This window comes from Rhineura floridana, chromosome 4 (assembly GCF_030035675.1).
Source record: "Rhineura floridana isolate rRhiFlo1 chromosome 4, rRhiFlo1.hap2, whole genome shotgun sequence".
Taxonomy (NCBI): domain Eukaryota; kingdom Metazoa; phylum Chordata; class Lepidosauria; order Squamata; family Rhineuridae; genus Rhineura; species Rhineura floridana.
This window is the reverse complement of record NC_084483.1, coordinates 3,517,416-3,538,308: the sequence shown is the minus strand read 5'-3', so window position 1 is coordinate 3,538,308 and position 20,893 is coordinate 3,517,416. Positions and strand designations below refer to the sequence as shown.

Here is a 20,893-nt window from a genome sequence, read left to right as displayed (position 1 = left end):
AAGTATTAGCAAGCCTCCCACCCAGCACATGACTTTCTACAGGCTGATAGTACTCTGAGAGTTAATACCTGAAGTAGGGATCCTCCTCTGCTTCTTGAAAATTTCCCACACTGTTCAGAACCGTGATTGTGTATATATATACCTGACTAAAATGGCCTGAAAAGGGTACAAACGTCTGCATGTTTTTGAGGTATACCTGTTTGCATTTCTTATTGGAGGCAGACAATTTAGCTATTTAAACTTAACTATTTTTGAAGACCATTACTAGAATAAGGGAGAATTTGAGAGCTAAAGCAAGACGAAGTTCTATGCCTCATTACAGTTACAAAATAGGGGGATTGCTGCATGTGTAATCCCTTGCAGGCCAAAAATGAAATGAATCTGCAAAGATTCCATGAATAACTTGCAAACTTTTTCTTCATAAAGAAAACATAACATTAAATATAACACAGTTTTATATGGTTCTCAGCTTCCAAATACTTAAAAGATCCTTGTTCATGTATCCTTTCTTTTTTTCGCAAAATATATTTGCAATCAACTGAAAAGTTCTTTTTCTTAATCTTCAGGAGATGAATCGCTTTATCCTGCTGCTCCGAACCACTGCAGCTTCAGCTAGACCCGAAAAGTCCACAGAATTAGCAAGGCCCTTTGATTAAAGAATACATATACGAATAACCACCATTCAAATATATATTCACTAATAGGCAAAAAACCTTGCGGTTAAAGAACGTACCTATAGCCCACAGATATTTCTATCAAACTTTAAAAAGCAGGGAAATTGGACAGCTAGAGTGAATGCACCAGGGGAGCAGGAGACCTGACCTCCTCTCTGAGATATTGTACGGTCCTACAAATTTGTCAAAATGCAAACACAGTTTGGGTTGGTCTTTCACAGTCCAATCCACTTTCTGTGTAGCTTGGAAGAATTTGATAACATGTGCCTCTGAGCATATGGTGAGTGGTGGCAACACCTGCCATCTCCAAAGATAGAGAATTATATTTGTGTATGTTTGTTGGTGTTCTTCTTACTTTACTTCTTTCCTGTATTACTAATGTTTCTACAGAGAATCTAAACTAGAAAATTTTATTTCCCTCATTATTCATCCTAGAAATCTGTGTCAAATTTATTTTTATTAATTTCAAATCCTTTTTATTGGTCAATGTCATATGATAATGAAGACAGCCCTTTGTGTTTCAAATTGGAGGTTATGCTCTATTTCTCTTTTGGGTGCATTAACAGTTGAATCTGAAACTGCAGTTTGATGAAAAATCGGACGGATTACAATATGTTGCTACTTCAGCAATGACTCTAGCTGTTGGAAAAAAGAGGATGCATGTTTTCAGCTTGCTATGTTTAAACCACTTTATTTAAGGCAAGGTGGGCACGGTCAATTAAAAAGATAGAGCACACCTAGAATTTTGTTAGAATGTATTTCACCTCGCACTGTTTTATCCTGTGCAAATTGAGACACTCCGGAGGTCCACTGGAAACTATTCTGCAGAAGTCAGTGCCATTATTCCACAATTACGTTTGGAGTTTTTTTAGTGTAAATTTTGCGAAGTGTTGCTGTACTTCACATATCCACAGAAACAGAAACAAAATAAAATAATTTCCTATAGGAAACTTAACTAAAATTGCAAAGTAAATCAGACATATTTAAAGTGACTATCTGAACTATATCAACTGTCTTAATAATGTTGCTTCCTCCCTGTTAAAACAAGATCAGCACAGCACATGTCTTGTTTCTATTATTTGGGCTGATTGCAGGTGTTGCCACCACTCACCATATGCTCAGAGAGGAAGCCCCTTTCCTTTCCAAAAGGAAAACATTGTGAACAGTATCATTGCTTTTCAGCCTTTCCCCCACCTTTTTATTCTACAGCAGGCACATGTAGCCTCCCACCCAAATTTAAACCAAAGCTATCCCTGGCCACATCCACACCAGGCCTTTATTTCACTTTGGAACTCATGGCTTCTCTCAAAGAATCCTGGGAAGTGTAGGTAGTGAATGGTGCTGAGAGTTGCTAGGAGACACCCTCTTCCCCTCACAGACCTTCAATCAGAGGGGCTGACTGTTAAACCCGTCTGGCCTCTGGAGCTCTCCCAGTGGAATAGGAGTCTCCTCTCAGCACCCTTCACAAACTACACTTCCCAGGATTCTCTGAGGGAAGCCATGACTGTCTCACATGAAATCAAAGTCTGGTGTGGGTGTGGCCCCCTGATTAGGCAAGCCCAGCAGCTGTGAGTCTGGCTTTTAGAACCCTGATAGTTGGTTCTTACTGATCATGCCTGATGTTATCATAGGATGCCAGCCAAAATTTCTTAAATTAATTAAAAATCAGCTAGGCATTTTTTTAACTTTTAAACTGCAGAAGATGAAGGTCAAAGTATGGGGCAAGGTCAGTATTAGGATTACAGATACTCTGTGAATATGGCTGATTTTTAATGAATTTCAACAGATTATGAGAACTCTCAGAGAAAAAAGTCCAAATGGGCTCTGGGTCCCCCCCCTTTTTTTTACATTTTGAACTCTCTATTCTCTCTGAGTGTTCTTTGTATCGCCATGAAAATTGAGAGGGTTGTTAAGCAAGCATTTCTGAGTTCAGGACTATAGGTTTTGTGAGGTTTTGTTTTAAAATGAGCTTATGGGAAGCATCAGAATGGCATGGGGGAAATTTCAATTTAACATCGCGGAATGTAAAAAATCCACGCTGGCGATAGTATACAGCCACTCTTGTGGCTGTATAATATACTCCTCATACCCTTCCCTACTTCTGTACAATACAGATATACATATGTACCTTAATCAAGGGGTTAAAGACCAACTAAGTAATAGCTTCCCTAGCAGCCACACCCAGGACCAACTTTTATGTTCCACACTTGCTTTCTGCTTCAAACAGGGTTTTTCTGCTATGAAACCCCACCCACCAGACTGAACCAACTAAAACAAGATTGTGGGGGTTACACATGCAGGTAGTCGACAGCCTAATAATAATAATAATAATAATAATAATAATAATAATAATAATAATAATAATAATAATAATAATAATAATAATAATAATAATAATAATAATAATAATAATAATTAGATTATTACTATTATTATTATTTATTACATTTATTAGTTGCCCATCTGGCTGGTTTACCAGCCACTCTGTTCTAGTTCTAGTTCAACTTTTAGGATAAATATTCTCCCAAGGTGGGTTGCAACAGTTCAATAAAACAAATAAAAATGCAAAGATGTAAAACAGTAAAAAACAACACAACATTAAGTCAGTAGCAGATAGAAGAGTTCTTAAAACCACCAAGAATACAAAATCACCCAAATGCAGAGACTGGGCTTCACACAGTACCGGCTGCTTATAAGACTCAATTGGAAACCACATTATATATTTTTCCCATTTTTCCTAGTCTGTCCACTAAACAAAGCAGGAGTAAGGATTTCCAGGTTCTAGAAGCCAAAGAACCAGTATCCAATTACCAGTACATAGCAAATTTAATTAAATTAGACTGGAATCTGCAGCATGTTTGCCCAAATGCTTTCTACATCTCAACCACAGATTGTAAAAAATAAAAACAGTAACTTTTATTGCTATAAACTTTATTTCTACCTATTCAGTGTTTACTTACTCTTGTGTTTGCTGTTTCCGTAAAGAAAGGACAGTTGGGCATGAGAGGTTAAGTAAGTTAACAGGCGGATCCTACCTCAGACAGTGTTTGAGAAGCACTTCTCTTCCCATTTCTTTTACTCCCTTCATGAGTTTTACATACTACTGAACTCGTATATTTGCAAGCTCATGTGCTCCCTTTGGATTTAGCAGTTAATTTAGGGTGGGAAAGCCACCACAAATCGCTTATTTTACTGCTTCACTATCAGGGCTGTGCAGTCGGAGTCGTGGAATCGGAGTCGGGAGCAATTTTGGGTGGAGTCGGAGTCGGGAGCAATGTACCGACTCCGACTTCCAAATAAATTTTGATTGACAAGAAGCAATTTTGGGTGGAGTCAGTCGGACAGTAGAAAAATAGAGGAGTTGGAGTTGAAGGTTTGGTGTACCGACTCCACAGCCCTGTTCACTATTCATTCTCTTGAAGCACCTTATACTGGATCTGACTATTCGTCTACCTACCCCAGTATTATCTTCTCCAACTGGCCATAGCTGTCCAAGACCTCAAGCAGGGTCCTGCTACCTAAGATCCTAAAGATGCCAGAGACTGAACTTATGTGTGGCCTACATTAAGCTATGGGTGAAAGCTTGTTTTGTTTGCTTGTTTAGATGATTTAAATATCTACCCCGCACAAGCTATGGGGTAGTTTACAACAAAGCAAATGGACAAAAATCCATAAAAGGAACACAATCCTTTAAAAACACAAAAGAAATCACTGAAGGCCAATATGAATAGCAGCAAGACAATCAAATCTCTCCTCCTCCAAACGCCCACAGAAAAAGGTATGTCTTAACCAACTGACCAAGGCCAGACACACCCCAACAGGGATGGAGTTCCACATACAGGGATCTGGTACGGAAGAGGCCCTTTCCCAAGCCCCCATCCCACATACCTCACACTGTGGAGGGACACAGGCCTCATCTATTGATCTTGGAGCATAGGCAGATGGATATGGGAGAAGGCGTTCTTGCAGAAGTTTAGTCTCAAGGCATTTAGGGCTCTAAACATCCAAGTAAGCACCTTGAATTGGGCAAGGAAATCAATCAACAGTATAAATGTTTTAAAATAGGGGCAACATACTTGTGGCATGCTGCCCTACCAGCATTCTTGCTACAGCATTTTGTATTAGATGCAATTTCAGGACCATCTTCAAGGTCTGCACCACATAGAGCCAGCTCCCAAATATGGGAACTGCCCACTCAAAGCACTTCCATCTTGTCTGGATCCAGCTTCAACTTCTTAGCCCACTCCAGCCCATGACCACCTCCAGACACTGGTTCAGGACTTGCATTGCCTCTCCTGGTACCAACGGAACAGAAAGACAGAGCTATGTGTCATCAGCATAGTGGAAACACATTGCTCCAAATCCCAGGCTGATTCCAGAGGCTTCATATAGATGTTAAATAACATGGATGAAAAGACTGAAGACTAAGGGACCCCACAATAAAGCTCCCACAGAGCCAAGTGAAAGTCACTCAATGCTACTGTCTGAAACAGTCCTCAAAGATAGGAGTGGGACCACTGCATAGCTGTTCCTCCCAACTCCCTCAGGTGACCCAAAAGGATACCATGGCCAATGGTATCAAAAGCCACAGACATGTCAAGGAGAATTAACAGGAATGCACTCCCCCTGTCCCTCCCCTGACAAACATCACTGACTGGGTGACAAAGGTTGATTCAATCCCCAAGCCTGGCCTGAAGGTGGACTGAAATGGGTCTAGATAACCTGATTCGTCCAGGCATGCCTGAAGCTGCGCTACCACCACCTTCTTGAGCACCTCACCCCAAAAGGGGATATTGGCAACTGGTCCAACTCTTCTGGATCCAAGGAGATACTCTTGAGGCTGTACCATTACCTCCTTCAAAGACAGCAGCACCACTCAATCATGTAATGAGGCATTAATCACTCCTTGGGTCCACCTGGACAACCCTCTATGGCTAGATCTCATCATCCAAGGACAGCAAGAGTCGAGAAGGCACATGGTTGGCCACACACTTTCAGGCAGCTTATCTATGTCCTGGGGCCGCAATAATTGAAACTGATCTACCAACACTGCTCCCGCTGGTGCTCAGGTTAGGTCCTATGGAGGCATCCAAACAGTGGCATCCAGTTCCACACAAAACTTTATCCTCAAAGTGACTAGCAAATTTGTCACAGCAGGTCACTGGTGGAACAGTCACCTTCTCCACTAGGGCAGATCCTACTAACCCCTTTACCACATTGAAAAGCTCTTCTGTATGGGTAGTGCTGGGCAGATTCAATGGTGGTGGAGAAGTAAGCTTGCTTCACCGTTACCACTACCACATGGTAGGCACAAAGTTGTGCTTATTATACCCGTGTTGAGTTGGATTCATTTTGGGATTTTTGCCATGTGCATTCAAGCTGTTGTCTTTTTTGCTTCATAGCCCAAAGTTCCCAAGTACACCAGGGAGATTCCCAGTCTCCACATTGTTGGAGAGGGCACTTAGGAACAATCTTGTTGAGAGCTCTCTTGTCTCATTCATCCACAAAACGAGAGCCTTGGTAAAAGCATGAGCCATGCCAGTTGATATCCATCTGTTTCCACAAGTCTCTGTGGTTGGACCATCTTCATCCTTGCGAGGAAGCCCTGCCACTGCTAGACAAAACCTAACTAGGTAACGGCCATCCATGACAATGCATTCACTGCAATGCCATCCCTACCAACAGCACACAATCTTCCCACCAAGTTGTGAAAACCAGATTGAGGGTGTGACCTGCTATATAGGTTGGTCTTTGGATGTACTGAGACATTGTCATGGAGGCCATGAAGTCCTGAGCTGGCACCATGGCAGTGGCCTTGGTGGAAGTCTCCCAACACCATCTTAGAGATCACCTCCCATCAGCTCAGACTCGGAGGCTGCTGGGCAGCAAGGTGGGTGGTACAATAGGCTCTCTGTTCTGCCTTTCGGGGCCAAAACTATGAACAGATCTTCAAATCCAGTCACAGGGTCAGCTGGCTCCCCAGTGAGTATGATGGAACGCTTTTGAAGACAGCAACTCCCCCTGGCTGCCCCTCCAATCTTGGCTGATAATGGATGAAATATCTAGATGGACATAGCTGGGTTAGAGATGGACCACACAGTTTACCCACCCAGGTCTTGGTGATACAAAAATCAGAGCAACCCTGCCTCCAAGATTAAATCAGATTATCAGTGTTTTATTCAGGACCTACCTGACATTAGTCAGATGAGAGGGATAACTGGCATCTTCACCCAAATTCTGTAAGTTAGGAGGTAGCTTTGAAGGAGCAATGGTCTTATACTGATCAATGTCCCTTCTATTGGATCCTACAGGTTACTTCCAACACCATTATTTCCCCCTGTATGTCTGGGATGATAAACTAGGTCCTCCTGCAGATCTTCTGAGTATTTTGTTTTTTCCTCTCCTCATTCTCAAAGCAGATTTGCTGGTCTACTATATGCTTTTAGCCACTGGTTCACAAAAGATTTCTGGCTTTCATGCCATGCCAGACACCTTGTCAGATGATTACTGACTGTACACTTTTCTCATCTGGATCTCACTCATGCCTTTGACATCCTTACAATCTTGTCCTGTTACACAGGAAGCAGAGAATTCTGCTAATTACTTTAACAAACCAAACATCCATTTGTCTGTCCTGTCTCGTCTTGACTAGTAACTCCCATGGACCTATTGTGTCCAACATCACTTCTGCAACCTTAAGAAAGGAAAGGGGAGGCTTTATGCCCAATGTCCATGTTCTCAATGTTAAGCCATAAACTTTGGTACAGTGAGCTACACTGGGCACAAGATGTGTGCTGGCACACAGAGCTTGAGCACCCCCATTTGCTGCTTCCTTCACACAAGTGGAGAAATCACCAATGGCAGAGAGCTTAGCATGAAATCCAAATCATGATAAGTTTACAGGCAACATGCTAATCTCCCTCCTTTGTAGTTTGCTCCTCCTGTCACACAAGTAGGTAAAGAGGAAGTGCTTGAGCTGTGTACACCATATCTCTTACTAAACCAAAGTTTATAGCTTTCCATGCAAGCATAGTCAAGACTATCTGAGACAGACAAATAAAATCGCGCGCTAGCTAACAGTTTCACAGTACTGTTTATTTTTTGACTGCCGCAGGAATATATGTAAGGCAGCGTTAAAATAGTTATAACAAACAAGCCTGACAAGTTTGATCAGAACCTCTTAAATGTGATTTACATCACTAAGTAGCTCAATCCAAAGACACTCCTTTGAATGAAGAAGGGCATCTTTATTATTATTTCTGTTTACTGACTCACTACTTCTAAAATCCTCCATGGAAAGAAAGAATCAAAGGGAATCCAATAAAAGTGGATGCAAGCTATAAAACTGAACAAAATCTGGTTTGATGCTTTCAGTATGCAATATGCTAAATCTGGCACAAGTCCTGCAGAACGCAGAGTACTTGTAAGCAGAGCCTGCCAAGAGCCAGGAATATAGCAACGATGGCTTTGAAGAACAAAGCAAAACTACTAATCATTTCCACTTGAAGCTTTTCTTCCCCTTTAAAATACCCACAATTCAAGGTGATCTCTGAATGCAATATTAGGGCTAATTGGCAAGCTTGACAAAATGCTGCGCATGGATTGGCAAAGGACCAATATCTGCCACTGTAAATCATGACAAGGTTATGCAAAGCTGTTAACCCCATCATATGTCACCTCTTGCCACACATTGTACAGACAATATATAACATCACTAACCTCAGCCGGCCTTGCCCACGCTGCAATGGAAACTACGCCATATAGATCAGTGGGCTGAAAGATAGCAAGAGCCAACAAATTTAGAAGGATGTTAAGAGTGCATCTATCAAACTGACTCACGAGTGAATAAATTATTATTTACATGCTCCTTGTGCATCTTGTGCCTCTTGCTCATTACATTAGCACCTAGGGAACATCCTTATGTACATGACTAAACCATGCTGAACTGTGCCAATATAGCCATCCTATAAAGTAGCTACGATCCGCATTTCCAATGTGCAGGTAATACACAATCAACATGCCTTTGCCAACATCTCAGACAGCATAACCAAAGGAAGCCATTTATTTCGCCTTATCTGCAGACAAGAGAATTTGGGATATGTGTTGCTGTTGTTATGTGCCTTCAAGTCAATTAGGACTTATGACGACCCTATGAATCAGTGACCTCTAACAGCATCTGTTGTGAACTGCCCTGTTCAGATCTTGCAAGTTCAGGTCTGCGGCTTCCTTTATGGAATCAATCCATCTCTTCTTTGGCTTTCCTCTTTTTCTACTCCCTTCTGTTTTTTCATTGTCTTTTTTAGTGAATCATGTCTTCTCATGTATCCAAAGTATTATAAAATCAGTTTCATCATTTTAGCTTCTAGTGACAGTTCTGGTTTAATTTGTTCTAACACCCAATTATTTGTCTTTTTTGCAGTTCATGGTATGCACAAAGCTCTCCTCCAACACCACATTTCAAAGGATTTGATTTTTCTCCTATCTGCTTTTTTCACTGTCCAACTTTCACATCCATACATAGAGATCGGGAATACCATGGTCTGAATGATCCTGAGTTTAGTGTTCAGTGATACATCTTTGCATCTGAGGACCTTTTCTAGTTCTCTCGTAGCTGCCCTCCCCAGTCCTAGCCTTCTTCTGATTTCTTCACTATTGTTTCCATTTTGGTTAATGAGTGTGCTGAGGTATTGATAATCCTTGACAAGTTCATTATCCTCATTCTCAACTTTAAAGTTACATAAATCTTCTGTTGTCATTATTTTAGTCTTCTTGATGTTCAGCTGTAGTCCTGCTCTTGTGCTTTCCTCTTTAACTTTCATCAGCATTTGTTTCAAATCATTACTGGTTTCTGCTAGTAGTATAGTATTGTCTGCGTATCTTAAAATATTGATATTTCTCCCTCCAATTTTCACACCTCCTTCATCTTGGTCCAATCCCGCTTTCCATATGATCTGTTCTGTGTATAGAGTAAACAAACAGGGTGATAAAATACACCCCTGTTTCACACCCTTTCCAATGGGGAACCAATCAGTTTCTCCATATTCTGTCCTTACAATAGCCTCTTGTTCAGAGTATAGGTTGCGCATCAAGACAATCAGATGCTGTGGCACCCCTATTTCTTTTAAAGCATTCCATAGTTTTTCATGATCTACACAGTCAAAGGCTATGCTGTAATCTATAAAGCACAGGGTGATTTCCTCCTGAAATTCCTTGGTCTGTTCCATTGTCCAACATATGTTTACAATATGATCTCTGGTGCCTCTTCCCTTTTTAAATCCAGCTTGGACATCTGGCATTTCTTGCTCCATATATGGTAAGAGCCTTTGTTGTAGAATCTTGAGCACTACTTTACTTGCATGGGGATATTAAGGCAATAGTTAGTAATTACTGCATTCCCTGGGATCCCCTTTCTTTGGAACTGGGATGTATAATGAACACTTCCAGTCTGCAGGCCATTGTTTAATATTGTTTGGGATACGTAGGAGTCATGAAACTTTGGACAAATTCACTTTCACAGAATAGGAAAATAAAGTGCTATGTTTTGAGCTACAAGGAAAAGCAACAAGTAGAGAGAGGCCTGAACAGCTCACACAAGATGCTCAATATTTTGTATGTTTCCCCCAAGTTTACTAGGCAAGCTTCAAGTCATATTCCTTTATCTCCTGAAACAAAACAAGGGTTCTACCGCAGTAACTTTAATTACTAACTACATTTATTTTCAACATTTCTCAGTGGAAAACACATGCCTGCACACACCAGCCAAAAAGAAGGGAGGAGCCAAGCTTACAGCAAATGGTGGGAAACTGAGGAACAGACATATTTTTATAATTAGCAACATATCCCAAGTGGTACATTACAGAAGTGGAATGAGCAATGATTTTCTCTGAAAGGAAGTAAATTACACTATAGTAAGCCTACATATGCAATGCATTTCAGGGTGTGTATTTTTTCTAATTACATAGCAGCCATTTAGTTTAGCTTCATGCTATTGAAATAGTATGTTGCCCTTATCTGCTCAGTTGTTATCGTTCACATACAAATGCATTGGTTTGGCCTTTAAGATAACTGTCTCTTATTGGATCTAAGAGAAGTTAAGGGACTTGTTCATATCAGTTGGTTCACAGATGAACTTCAGAAAAGCCTCCATTTTAAAACACTGCGTTTTGAGATGACATCAGGCAATATGACAGTTTGATATCTGGTGTTTGACCCATAACATCTCATTCACAAGAGCAAGCCTTTGCTTGAGACCACAGATCAAATAAGGAACAACCACATCTGCATTGCTTCAAGCTGCCTGCAGATATCCCATTACACACTTAACCTCAGTGAACACAGATCTCAGTTTAAGTGTGAGAGGAGTGGTAGGGAGGGAAGGGAAGCCTAGCCTCTCCTGCCTACTTGCCTCAGGGTGGCAGAGTTGTAGGAAAAGGACTGCAAGAAGAAAGGCAAGCCCTCTCTCCTTGCTTTTCCCACAATAACAGCAGCAAACTTGATAAGGCCATAGCCTCTGGAGGCTTTGTCAGAAGAGCCCTGGTCATGTGGGTGTGAGGGATGGAAAGAGACACAATGCACAGAAAATCACTGTCCAAAGTTCCTAAAATCCATGGCCTTTGCCTCATCATACCCATCATGGCACTATGCTAGTGATTTCTGAGCCTAACATTGCCCTATCTTTATTAGAATATGATGCATGTTCACAACAACCCTGTTACACAACAACCCTGTTAGAGGCAGATGCACACAAGAGCCTGACTGATACAGTTCAACACAAGCATCATATTTTCAGCTTGCATTCATTTTCTGCCTGTCCACACTATAAAGCAGACTACTGCAACCATCAGGTAGATAGGTAGGTGAGTGTGTGTTCCTTCTACTCACCAGGATATTTTGCTAAAGCACCTACCTATGGAAGAGGCTATCATGAAGATACCCCAGAGTCTCTGAAGAACGTATAGTTCTCAGTCAGTTTCTTGAAGCAGAGGAGCAGGAAGCTAGCAGAACAATATTTATATCTATGGGTCTCAGTTAAAGAGGAAAGCACAAAAGCAGGACTACAGCTGAATGTCAAAAAGGCTAAAGTAATGACAACAGAAGATTTATGTAACTTTAAAGTTGACAATGAGGACTATCAAGAGGACAATGAGGATTATCAATAACTTGGCACAGTCAGTAACCAAAATTGAGACAATAGTGAAGAACTCAGAAGAAGGTTAGGACTGGGGAGGGCAGCTATGAGAGAACTAGAAAAGGTCCTCAAATGCAAAGATGTGTCACTGAACACTAAACTCAGGATCATTCAGACCATGGTATTCCCGATCTCTATGTATGGATGTGAAAGTTGGACAGTGAAAAAAGCAGATAGGAGAAAAATCAAATCCTTTGAAATGTGGTGTTGGAGGAGAGCTTTGCGGATACCACGGACTGCAAAAAAGACCAATGATTGGGTGTTAGAACAAATTAAACCAGAACTATCACTAGAAGCTAAAATGATGAAACTGAGGTTATCATACTTTGGACACATCATGAGAACAAATGATTCACTAGAAAAGACAATCATGCTGGGAAAAACAGAAGGGAGTAGAAAAAGAGGAAGGCCAAAGAAGAGATGGATTGATTCCATAAAGGAAGCCACAGACTGAACGTACAAGATCTGAACAGGGTGGTTCATGACAGATGCTGTTGGAGGTCGCCGATTCATAGGGTCGCCATAAGTCGTAGTCGACCTGAAGGCACATAACAACAACAACGGGTCTCAGAAAGTACAGGCAGTTGCTAAGGGAGATGCCAGCTCCATTGAAAGAAAGTGGTATCTCCCTTAGTAACTGCCTCTACCATATGGCCAGTTTTTACTGATGTAATCAAATGAGCAAGCAGAAGGTCCCCAACACTGCTTTTCCAGTCAAAGGAATGTGAGCATCTTTGAGTGCTGTACTGCCACACATATTTTGAGGTGACCAACTGTACGAGCCAATAGGAAAATGCTGCATCTTACATGGGCTTTTTCTTCTTCCACAGGTTACCTCCTTCTACATGAATATTGGACAGCACAGAGAGCTTGCCATGTCTGATTCTTCCTTTGCTCCTAGGTGGCATAAGAAGTAGTATTCTTCAATGGAATTGCAGAAAGGCTGACTTTATTGTTTTTGAGCATGCATCTGGCAGGAAAATCCACCATCTTATAGTGAAAGAGCCTCAGATTTATGATCAGCTTGATGTTTATGAATGACTAATTTACTTTTTCTAAACCATGAAATTATAAACTGAAAAATGCCAGAGACCAAATTATTAAATTGTGAATTGAAAAATGATGACTATTCATAAGTTGCCTGATATTTCAGCAGGTGCTATAGAATTTTAAAAATGGCAAGCCCATGCCTATGTTTTATAAACAATATACACTGCGTAACATCACATATTTATGCTGCTGAATTACTTCACTATGCCTGAAAGCACTTTAAGAAGATCTAGGACATCCCTCTGAGTTTTGTTGCAGGGTGAGAACAGGATAGCAGTGTATGCATTCATTCAGAGGAATAACAGATGTTTAGAAAGTGTTTTCTATTCCCCCATCCAGGAAAAGTACACGGCCAATTGGGTGAAACACCTTGGGCTATTCTAGAAGCCTAAAAGGCTTACAAAGAAAAAGAAAGGCATCCTGAAAGTTGTTGATACTGTCAGTATTTCAGTTCACACATTTATCTCAGCTCAGAAGATTAGATTAAGGCTATACATAAGGCTGCTATATAAACTTCAGAACTCTCAAATTCTATCTATCCGATTCAAGTGTATATGCCATGTTAAGAATACAGCACCTTTTTCTGTTAAACCCTGTAAGTAGAATGCAACAAAAACCTGTGAAAAATAAGATGAAAGGAATCAGACACTAGATTAGAAAAGAAAGTGTGCTCACTTTTTCCTCATGGAAACCACTTCAATAGTATTAAACACTGCTTGACCTAGTTACAGTGTCAGCCCTTTTGTCGTCATTTCCTTGGACAGTTTTTATTTATTTATTTATTTCATAAACTTATATACCGCCCGACTAGCAATAGCTCTCTGGGCGGTTAACATCGGGGCACTTGTAAATTTAGAGATTAGAGGGTGGACATTTAGAAATGAACAAGATGGGGCTCCTTCTCCTACTGCTTCTCAGAGTTGGGTAAGCTTTTGTTTGACTCTTGGATGCTAACAGCCTGCAAAACGATGCAGTTTTGTGGTCCAGAGCACACTGAATTGTGAGTAAACCTCACTGAACAGGGGGTCGGGTGAGGGCTGACTTCTGAGTAAACATATATAGGATTTACTCAGCTGCTCACCACCAGCGAGTGCCCCTTCTCCACATTTCTAACACATCTGCCTTTGGGCTTCTGCAGGAACCAGTAAGGCACCGAAGTCACACTAAGGAGAGGGGCCAGCAGCAACTACACATTATATAGCTGGCTAGACAAGCCACAAGTTACAGGCCAGGGACTAGTAATCACCACAAGCTTTAAGAATCAGCTCCTGAATCCAGATGGTGTCATTCCATATCTCACTACCCGTCCGCTTATACATTACTATTTTATGTAATCAAGCCGAGCAATTCTGAAGTTATATAAATATTTATGACTCTACTGACCAAAGTAATAGGACAAAACAAACATGAACATACAGGTCAGGATCCAAACACTTTTAGTCAACGATAATGGACAATACCCATTGTGATCTTTTTAAAGAAAACAATTAACACCTCCCCACCAAATTGCATATCCAGCTGCCTTTTAATGTGCCCTCAGTATCAAAATACAACCCCCAAATCTCTTGGGCAGAGTGGTTCTTTGGATCCCAACCCAATTTAGCACCTCATAGACCAGTATGGAACAGCTACTAGCACCCCTGGTTTACACTTAACCATGTGGTCAGGCAGCTTAAATCTTACTGACTTCAGTGAGATTCAGGCATCCTAAATGTGCCAGGACGGCATTTTGCTCAGCATCCTTGATGCATGTAGAGCATACAACAGTGACATCACAATTAAAGTATGCCTTAATTTGGGTTCCTGTACTGAGCAAGGGGTTGGACTTGATAGCCTTTTAGGCCCCTTCCATTCTATTCAATGATTCAACTGCCCTCTTTCCTACATCTCCAAATGGATAGTACACAACAGTGCAAATGACCTGCATAAGCAAATGTGTTGAGTTCCCCAGATACTATAAAGGCTCTGTCTGCTGTAAAACAGTATTCATTCTGCTAGCAATCTATCAGCACACAATTATGTTCAGGAAACATCTTAATTACAAAAGAGATAATTTGATTTAAATTTGCACTTAAATGCTCTGGGCCACTTAAATCAATACACACTTCTGTAGGTACAAGTCTACTTCATGTGATGCAAGATTATAGAAACTACTCTCCATAACATACATAATTTTAAACTTAATTCATTACAAGTGCATAAGGCCTCAAATATATCATAGAAATACATGAATGAAATAACACCAGTGTTATATCATGTCTTGATGTACAGACTTGGATACAGGTTGAGAGAACCACAACAGGGTTCAGATTAACCCCTTACCTACGTGCACAGAGTCCACAATTCTATAGGTATAGAGATCTACTTCTCACTATGCCTATCCTTTGATACCTCCAGAAATAGGAAATAACACAAGAGCTTGGACAAGGAAAAGCTATGGGAAGCAGATCTTTGCACATCTTCATCCCCAAAACTATGATCAACAAATAGACAAGCATGCAGAGAGATACACTTCACTTTTTAATCTGTCCCCTTTTAATACGACATTTTAAAGAAAGCTGGTGAGGAAAAGAGAACGCACGTCTACAGAGTCTGCAAGAAATGAAGGAAGGATTCCATCCGACTTCTTGCAAAGAAGGATAACCTCCAACTCTACATACCGGCTAACATAAATGTCCATTAAAACACCCAACCATCTCAATAGCTGAACATCAGTGTAGCTTGATGGTGAACTTCCTTTTCATATATCATCAATTTGTACAGTGTTTTAACTCTGGCTGTGCTCAATTTCATCAATATAAATTGGGGACATATTATCAGAGTTAAGACAGACCCCCTACCTTTTTTCTCAGAGTGGAGCTATTATTGGGCTTACAACAGCTTCAGGAATTTATGTATGTATCCTCAAGCCTATGAAAATTAATTCTAAATATTGTTTCTTTCACTGCCTATACAGTTCTGCCATTATATCCAAAGGCTAACATGAAATCTCTCTATTGTTACCAGCTCTGCACAGCCACACTCACACCTCCTGATCTAACACAATTGAAATCTAGTTCAGGGAAACCAGGATTATTGTTGGAGGTGGGAACAACAAAAACTGAACACAATACTCCAAGTGAAAATTCACTATAGTATAAAAGCATTATGTTATTGGCTGTTATACATTCTTCTTCTTCTAATGATCCCTAACATGGAATTAGCATTTTCCACAGCAGCCACACACTGGGTCAACATTTCCATGGAGTCACCTACCACAACCCCAAAATCCCTTTTCTGGTTGGTCACTGGAAGAAAGAGGATATCAGGCATTGCCGCATTAGGCTATTTTTGAAGGCTGTATAAGAAACAGGTGCTACCTGTTACAAAGCACTACAATATATTCTTCACCCTTCCTGGGGGGAAAAATCCAATCAAGCCTACACATGCTAAAATTAATAGAAGACCCTCATTCTACCTTTATTTATCAGTCTGGAATTTAAAAAAAAAACACTATTGGGAAGAAAAAACCCACCACATTGAGGTTTCTAAACCCTTTAAGCAATTATTTCCCAAGATTCTCTCATAAAGAACTACAGTATAAGTAACCAGAAAGTTTGGACAGACACCATTATAATGAATGATGGGTAATAAAACTGGCTGACAGCACAGACTTCAAAAGTTGTGCGTTTGAACCTGTGTCTCAATGAGAATACATTTATTCTGAAACAGAGCCTTGGATATAATCAAAACTGCTTCTAAATCAATGTATGTTGTACCTGGCCTTGGATTATCCCATAAGTTTCTTTTCATATTCATTAGTCAATAATTTCAAAGATCAATAGCAATGCTTAAAACCTGGGCTGCATTTCCTCAAAAGGATCACAACTTCAGAGAGCATCTCTTCAGTATTCAATATTCTCTAAAAATGGCACATAAACATTAAAATGTCTCTAATCAGTGGACAGATGTCAGGCTGAAAATGTTAAGATCACAACTGTAAATTTAATTATAAATTTAATGTTAAACCCACAATGTAACACATAGAGGCAAAAAGTAAGACCATAAGCAGCACAGAATGCCTCTAACCTAAACATCCAGCATCGTTGCAAGTCTTTCATTATAATCTTATTTGTGTAATGCAAAATAGAAAACAGGAAACTTAAGACTCACTCCTACCGCCTGGCCTGTCCACTTTCCTTCCCCTGTGCAAATTCAGCATAGAAACAAATAAATCCATTGCTGGACAGCTCAGATTCTGAACACATAGATCTGGAGTGCAGCTGAGAACAGACATGATAACAAAGATTGTACTAATAAGTCAGTTGACTCACAGCTAAGATAAAACATGCAGCCTTTCAAAAGGTAATGTGAAAAACACAACACTCCACTGAGAAGTAGCATGTCACACACCAGGTGCTCATAAGGACATAGGAAGATGCCTCATACCGAGTCAGTCCATTGGTCCATCTAGCTCAGTTATAGTCCACATTGACTGACAGCAGCACTCCAGGACTTCAGGCAAGATTCTCTCTCAGCCCTCCCTGGAGACACCGAGGATTGAACCTGGGACCTCCTGGATGCAAAGCAGATGCACCACCACTGAGCTACAGCCCCTCCTTGTAGTTCCTCCTTCAGAAAACTATGTTCTACAGCAATGAAAAACTGCAGATTGCTAAATCAGAGTATAAAGCAGAACTGCAAATTAGTAGGCATAGATGTAAAAGATTTGTCTTTAAAAGATGTCACTGTGAGAGTGTGAAACAAGTAATTTAATCACCAAAAGGCAACAACAACAAAAAGTCAGGATTTTGATTCATTGTACTCCTCGTTTGATAAAGAGAGAAAAATAAGAAATTAAACAATACCCCTTCCTCTATTTTAGCAATTGAAAGACTTTTGCTGTAAATATGTCAGACTGGTGGTGGTTTTGATAGAAAACATTAACAACAGTGAAAACTAAACAGAGGACACAGGAACAAAAATTTTTAAGTAAAATTTTTAAAGGGTAAACACCACATCAAAAAGTTATATTACATTCTAGAGGTGGAACTCCCTTAAGAGGCAGTGGAATATACATGAGATCACAGGAGAATAAAGCTCTTCTATATTAACATAAGGGAACAGGACTCCTTTATTTTGCCATTTTTATCCTTTGGTTAATGTCCAGGCCTACTTCAGTATCTGGATAAAATACAGATACAAATCCAGACTTTTTAGGAAACACTACTTACTCAACAACCCCCCTCCCTCATAAAAAGCTCCACGACCAAGACACACACCACAGCCGGTTTTTTTGCCAAAGGAAGATGAAGACAGGATGCGGGGCTGTTGAGCGGCCCTCTGTGTAATTTCCCTTTTCGGAAGGAGGACAAAGAACAGGCACACAAACCTAAACAGAAACATAGAAAGAGACTAAAAACAATCCAGAATTTTTTTTGGGGAGGGAGCAATATACGTCAAAGGGTATTGTTCTTTTCTTCCTTTTCATTTTAACACTTCCTCTCGTCCTCCTCTTTCTCCGCTCCCGGAAAATTCCCCCTAGCCAAAGCGATAAATGGATACGAATACAGAGCCAGGATACTTACCCAATACAAATCAGTGGCGTTTCTCTCTCTATCGCGGTAGCCTCTGGCTGGAAGCCCCAATACCACCAGCAGGCAGAAAAGACACAGGCACTCCTCGCTGTAAATCAATCACCTCCAGGAAAAACAGCCCTCACACACATGCAAAGGAAGCGGAGGGGATCTGAAGCTGCGGGAAGGGAAAGCAAATTCTTCGTGGAGGTTTCAAATAATCCCCAAATCAGCTGCAGCAAAAGTGGCCGCGGGTGGCGACGAGAGAAGGAATTGGACTCAGGGCAAGGAAGCAAAGTACCTCGCTCTCTTTGTGGCTGGGATCAAGGCGGATCGAGGATAATAGTCGGATCAACCAACCTCCAGAACAAGCCTCTATCCCTCTGGGTCAGCAGCCACTCCACCACACACACACACACACGCACAGAGATATTATACACAAAAGTGGGAGGGGAAATGGTGACCTCATAAAAACGCGCCACCCTCTGAAGGAGCACGGGAAGTGTAGTCCTTCAGAAAGAGAAGGCAGCGGCGACTCTCGCGTGGTTACTGCGATAACAAGTCGACTTTTACAAACGTGTAACACTAATGCCCAAAGTAATTTAATGAACAGTTTTAAAGCAGTGTCTTAATTTAAAAAAAATAGAAGGAAAAGGAGAATAAATGCATTTTTTTTAAAAAAAGGATTCAACCACAAAATAAGAACTCAGAATAACAACACAAGTGTAATATTCAGAGCTTGGAAAAGTTACTTTTTTTGAACTACAACTCCCATCAGCCCAATCCAGTGGCCATGCTGGCTGGGGCTGATGGGAGTTGTAGTTCAAAAAAAGTAACTTTTCCAAGCTCTGTATTTTAAGTATTTTTTCTGTCTCTCTTCAGCAGATAAAGCTTGCAGATCAGCAAAAAAACAAAATAGTCAGGGTAACAATCCTAGAAAGGGGACACAAGAGAAAAGGGATGGTGGAGAAAGTTGGAAAAAAGCTAACTCAGGCAGCAGTTCTTAAAAGTTACAGTTCTTATAACGGCCAGCTGGGATGGGGGGAAATGAGGTAGCCTGATGGAATGGCCAATGGTAGGCGACAGATGGAGAAGAAGAAGACCCCAAAGCAGCTGGCTTTTCAGCAGTGCTAATGGAGTTGTCCCACTGTCCTTCTCTTTCTCTCTCCTACATCCTGTTTGTGGCTGCTGCTAGGTGACAGTTCAGAGACCTAAGGACAGCTGGTCTTTTGACAGAGCACATGGAATAGCCCTGCTTCCCTTCTCTCCCTGTGCTATACAAAACTATGAAATAAATGTAGAATTGTAAAACTCTGCTTCAGCAGGAGTTGCAAACGATAATATCAATATCAACAACATCCCTTGTCTCCAACAAATATCAGGACCGTATATGAGCATGTATGTTCTGTCTTTGAGCCCAGGGCTGATCCAAGATATTTTGCTGCCTGAAGGAAAAAGGACAAGATGGTGTCTCCCCTAGTCCATGTGTGGAAGTCAACTGGACTGGCAGTTTAATCTTCAATTCTGGTAATGAGGCAACATCATCCACTGCACCTGAAAACACCAGGCTAGCTTAGGAGACATAGGGCAGTATGTATGGCATGCACAGGTCTGTCTTCCAACACTTTGCCCTGACTTGTTCACTGCACCTGTTTGCTGCTTGAACAAAGAGGAGACACCACTATATGGGCTTATCCATACATCTGTATAATATGTAATGGAAGCCTCTTGCACCTCCATTAATTTGCTCTCATCCATGTAGCTTTCTCCACCAGTTACTGCCTTCCCACACTTTTCCCTCCCTTGATCCGAAGTTTCCAATACCAACTACACACTGAAAATGAGAAAAACGGTGATTACAAAGGGTTGCTAAGGAGGGATGCCAGTTGCATTGTCTTGCATGTTCGCCTCCTTCCACACCTTCTGCTTCTGTTGGTTCCCATGGTTCCCTCTCTCTTCTGATCTGAGCCAATCAGCAACGCAACAAGAAGAGAAGGAGGGGGTGGGACTTTGTAAACAAAAAAGAGCACTCCTACAATATGGATGCGGACAAAGTTTGATTCAAGTACAAAGAAAATGCAAAACAGATTTGGACTACCAGCGGACAATTCCAATAAGGAAAACATGGATTTTTAGTATGGTCTGGATGAGCCCTATGTCAACTGTGCTGAGTTACGCGTGTGCAAATGTGATGCCTGCTGGACTGTATGGCCTAGGCTGGCTGCATCTCTGCCTGCCTGGTCAGTCAGCAGCCTTTCCAAAAAGGTGGTGTCTTCGATGCTTTGGAAGATGACTGAACAAGACAGCCAGGCCAGTAACAAAACAGCATTGCCAACTTCAGGGCATCAATTCTAGAGAATGAGAAGGACCAAGGGCTCAGAAGGAATGGCTCTGAAGGAGGTATTAGTACCACCTCCCAGCATCTG

General features: G+C 41.1%; 1 protein-coding gene across 2 annotated transcripts in view; it reads right to left on the bottom strand.

Moving 5' to 3' along the window:
- PELI1 (pellino E3 ubiquitin protein ligase 1) overlaps nt 1-18,926 on the bottom strand; it is an 86,094-nt gene extending 67,168 nt beyond the window's left edge. For both annotated transcript variants that reach the window (XM_061622259.1, XM_061622258.1), the window contains exon 1: nt 18,480-18,926. The gene's annotated coding sequence lies outside the window, so the exon portion shown is untranslated. The remainder of the gene's footprint in view (nt 1-18,479) is intronic.
- Nucleotides 18,927-20,893: the final 1,967 nt, after the last annotated feature.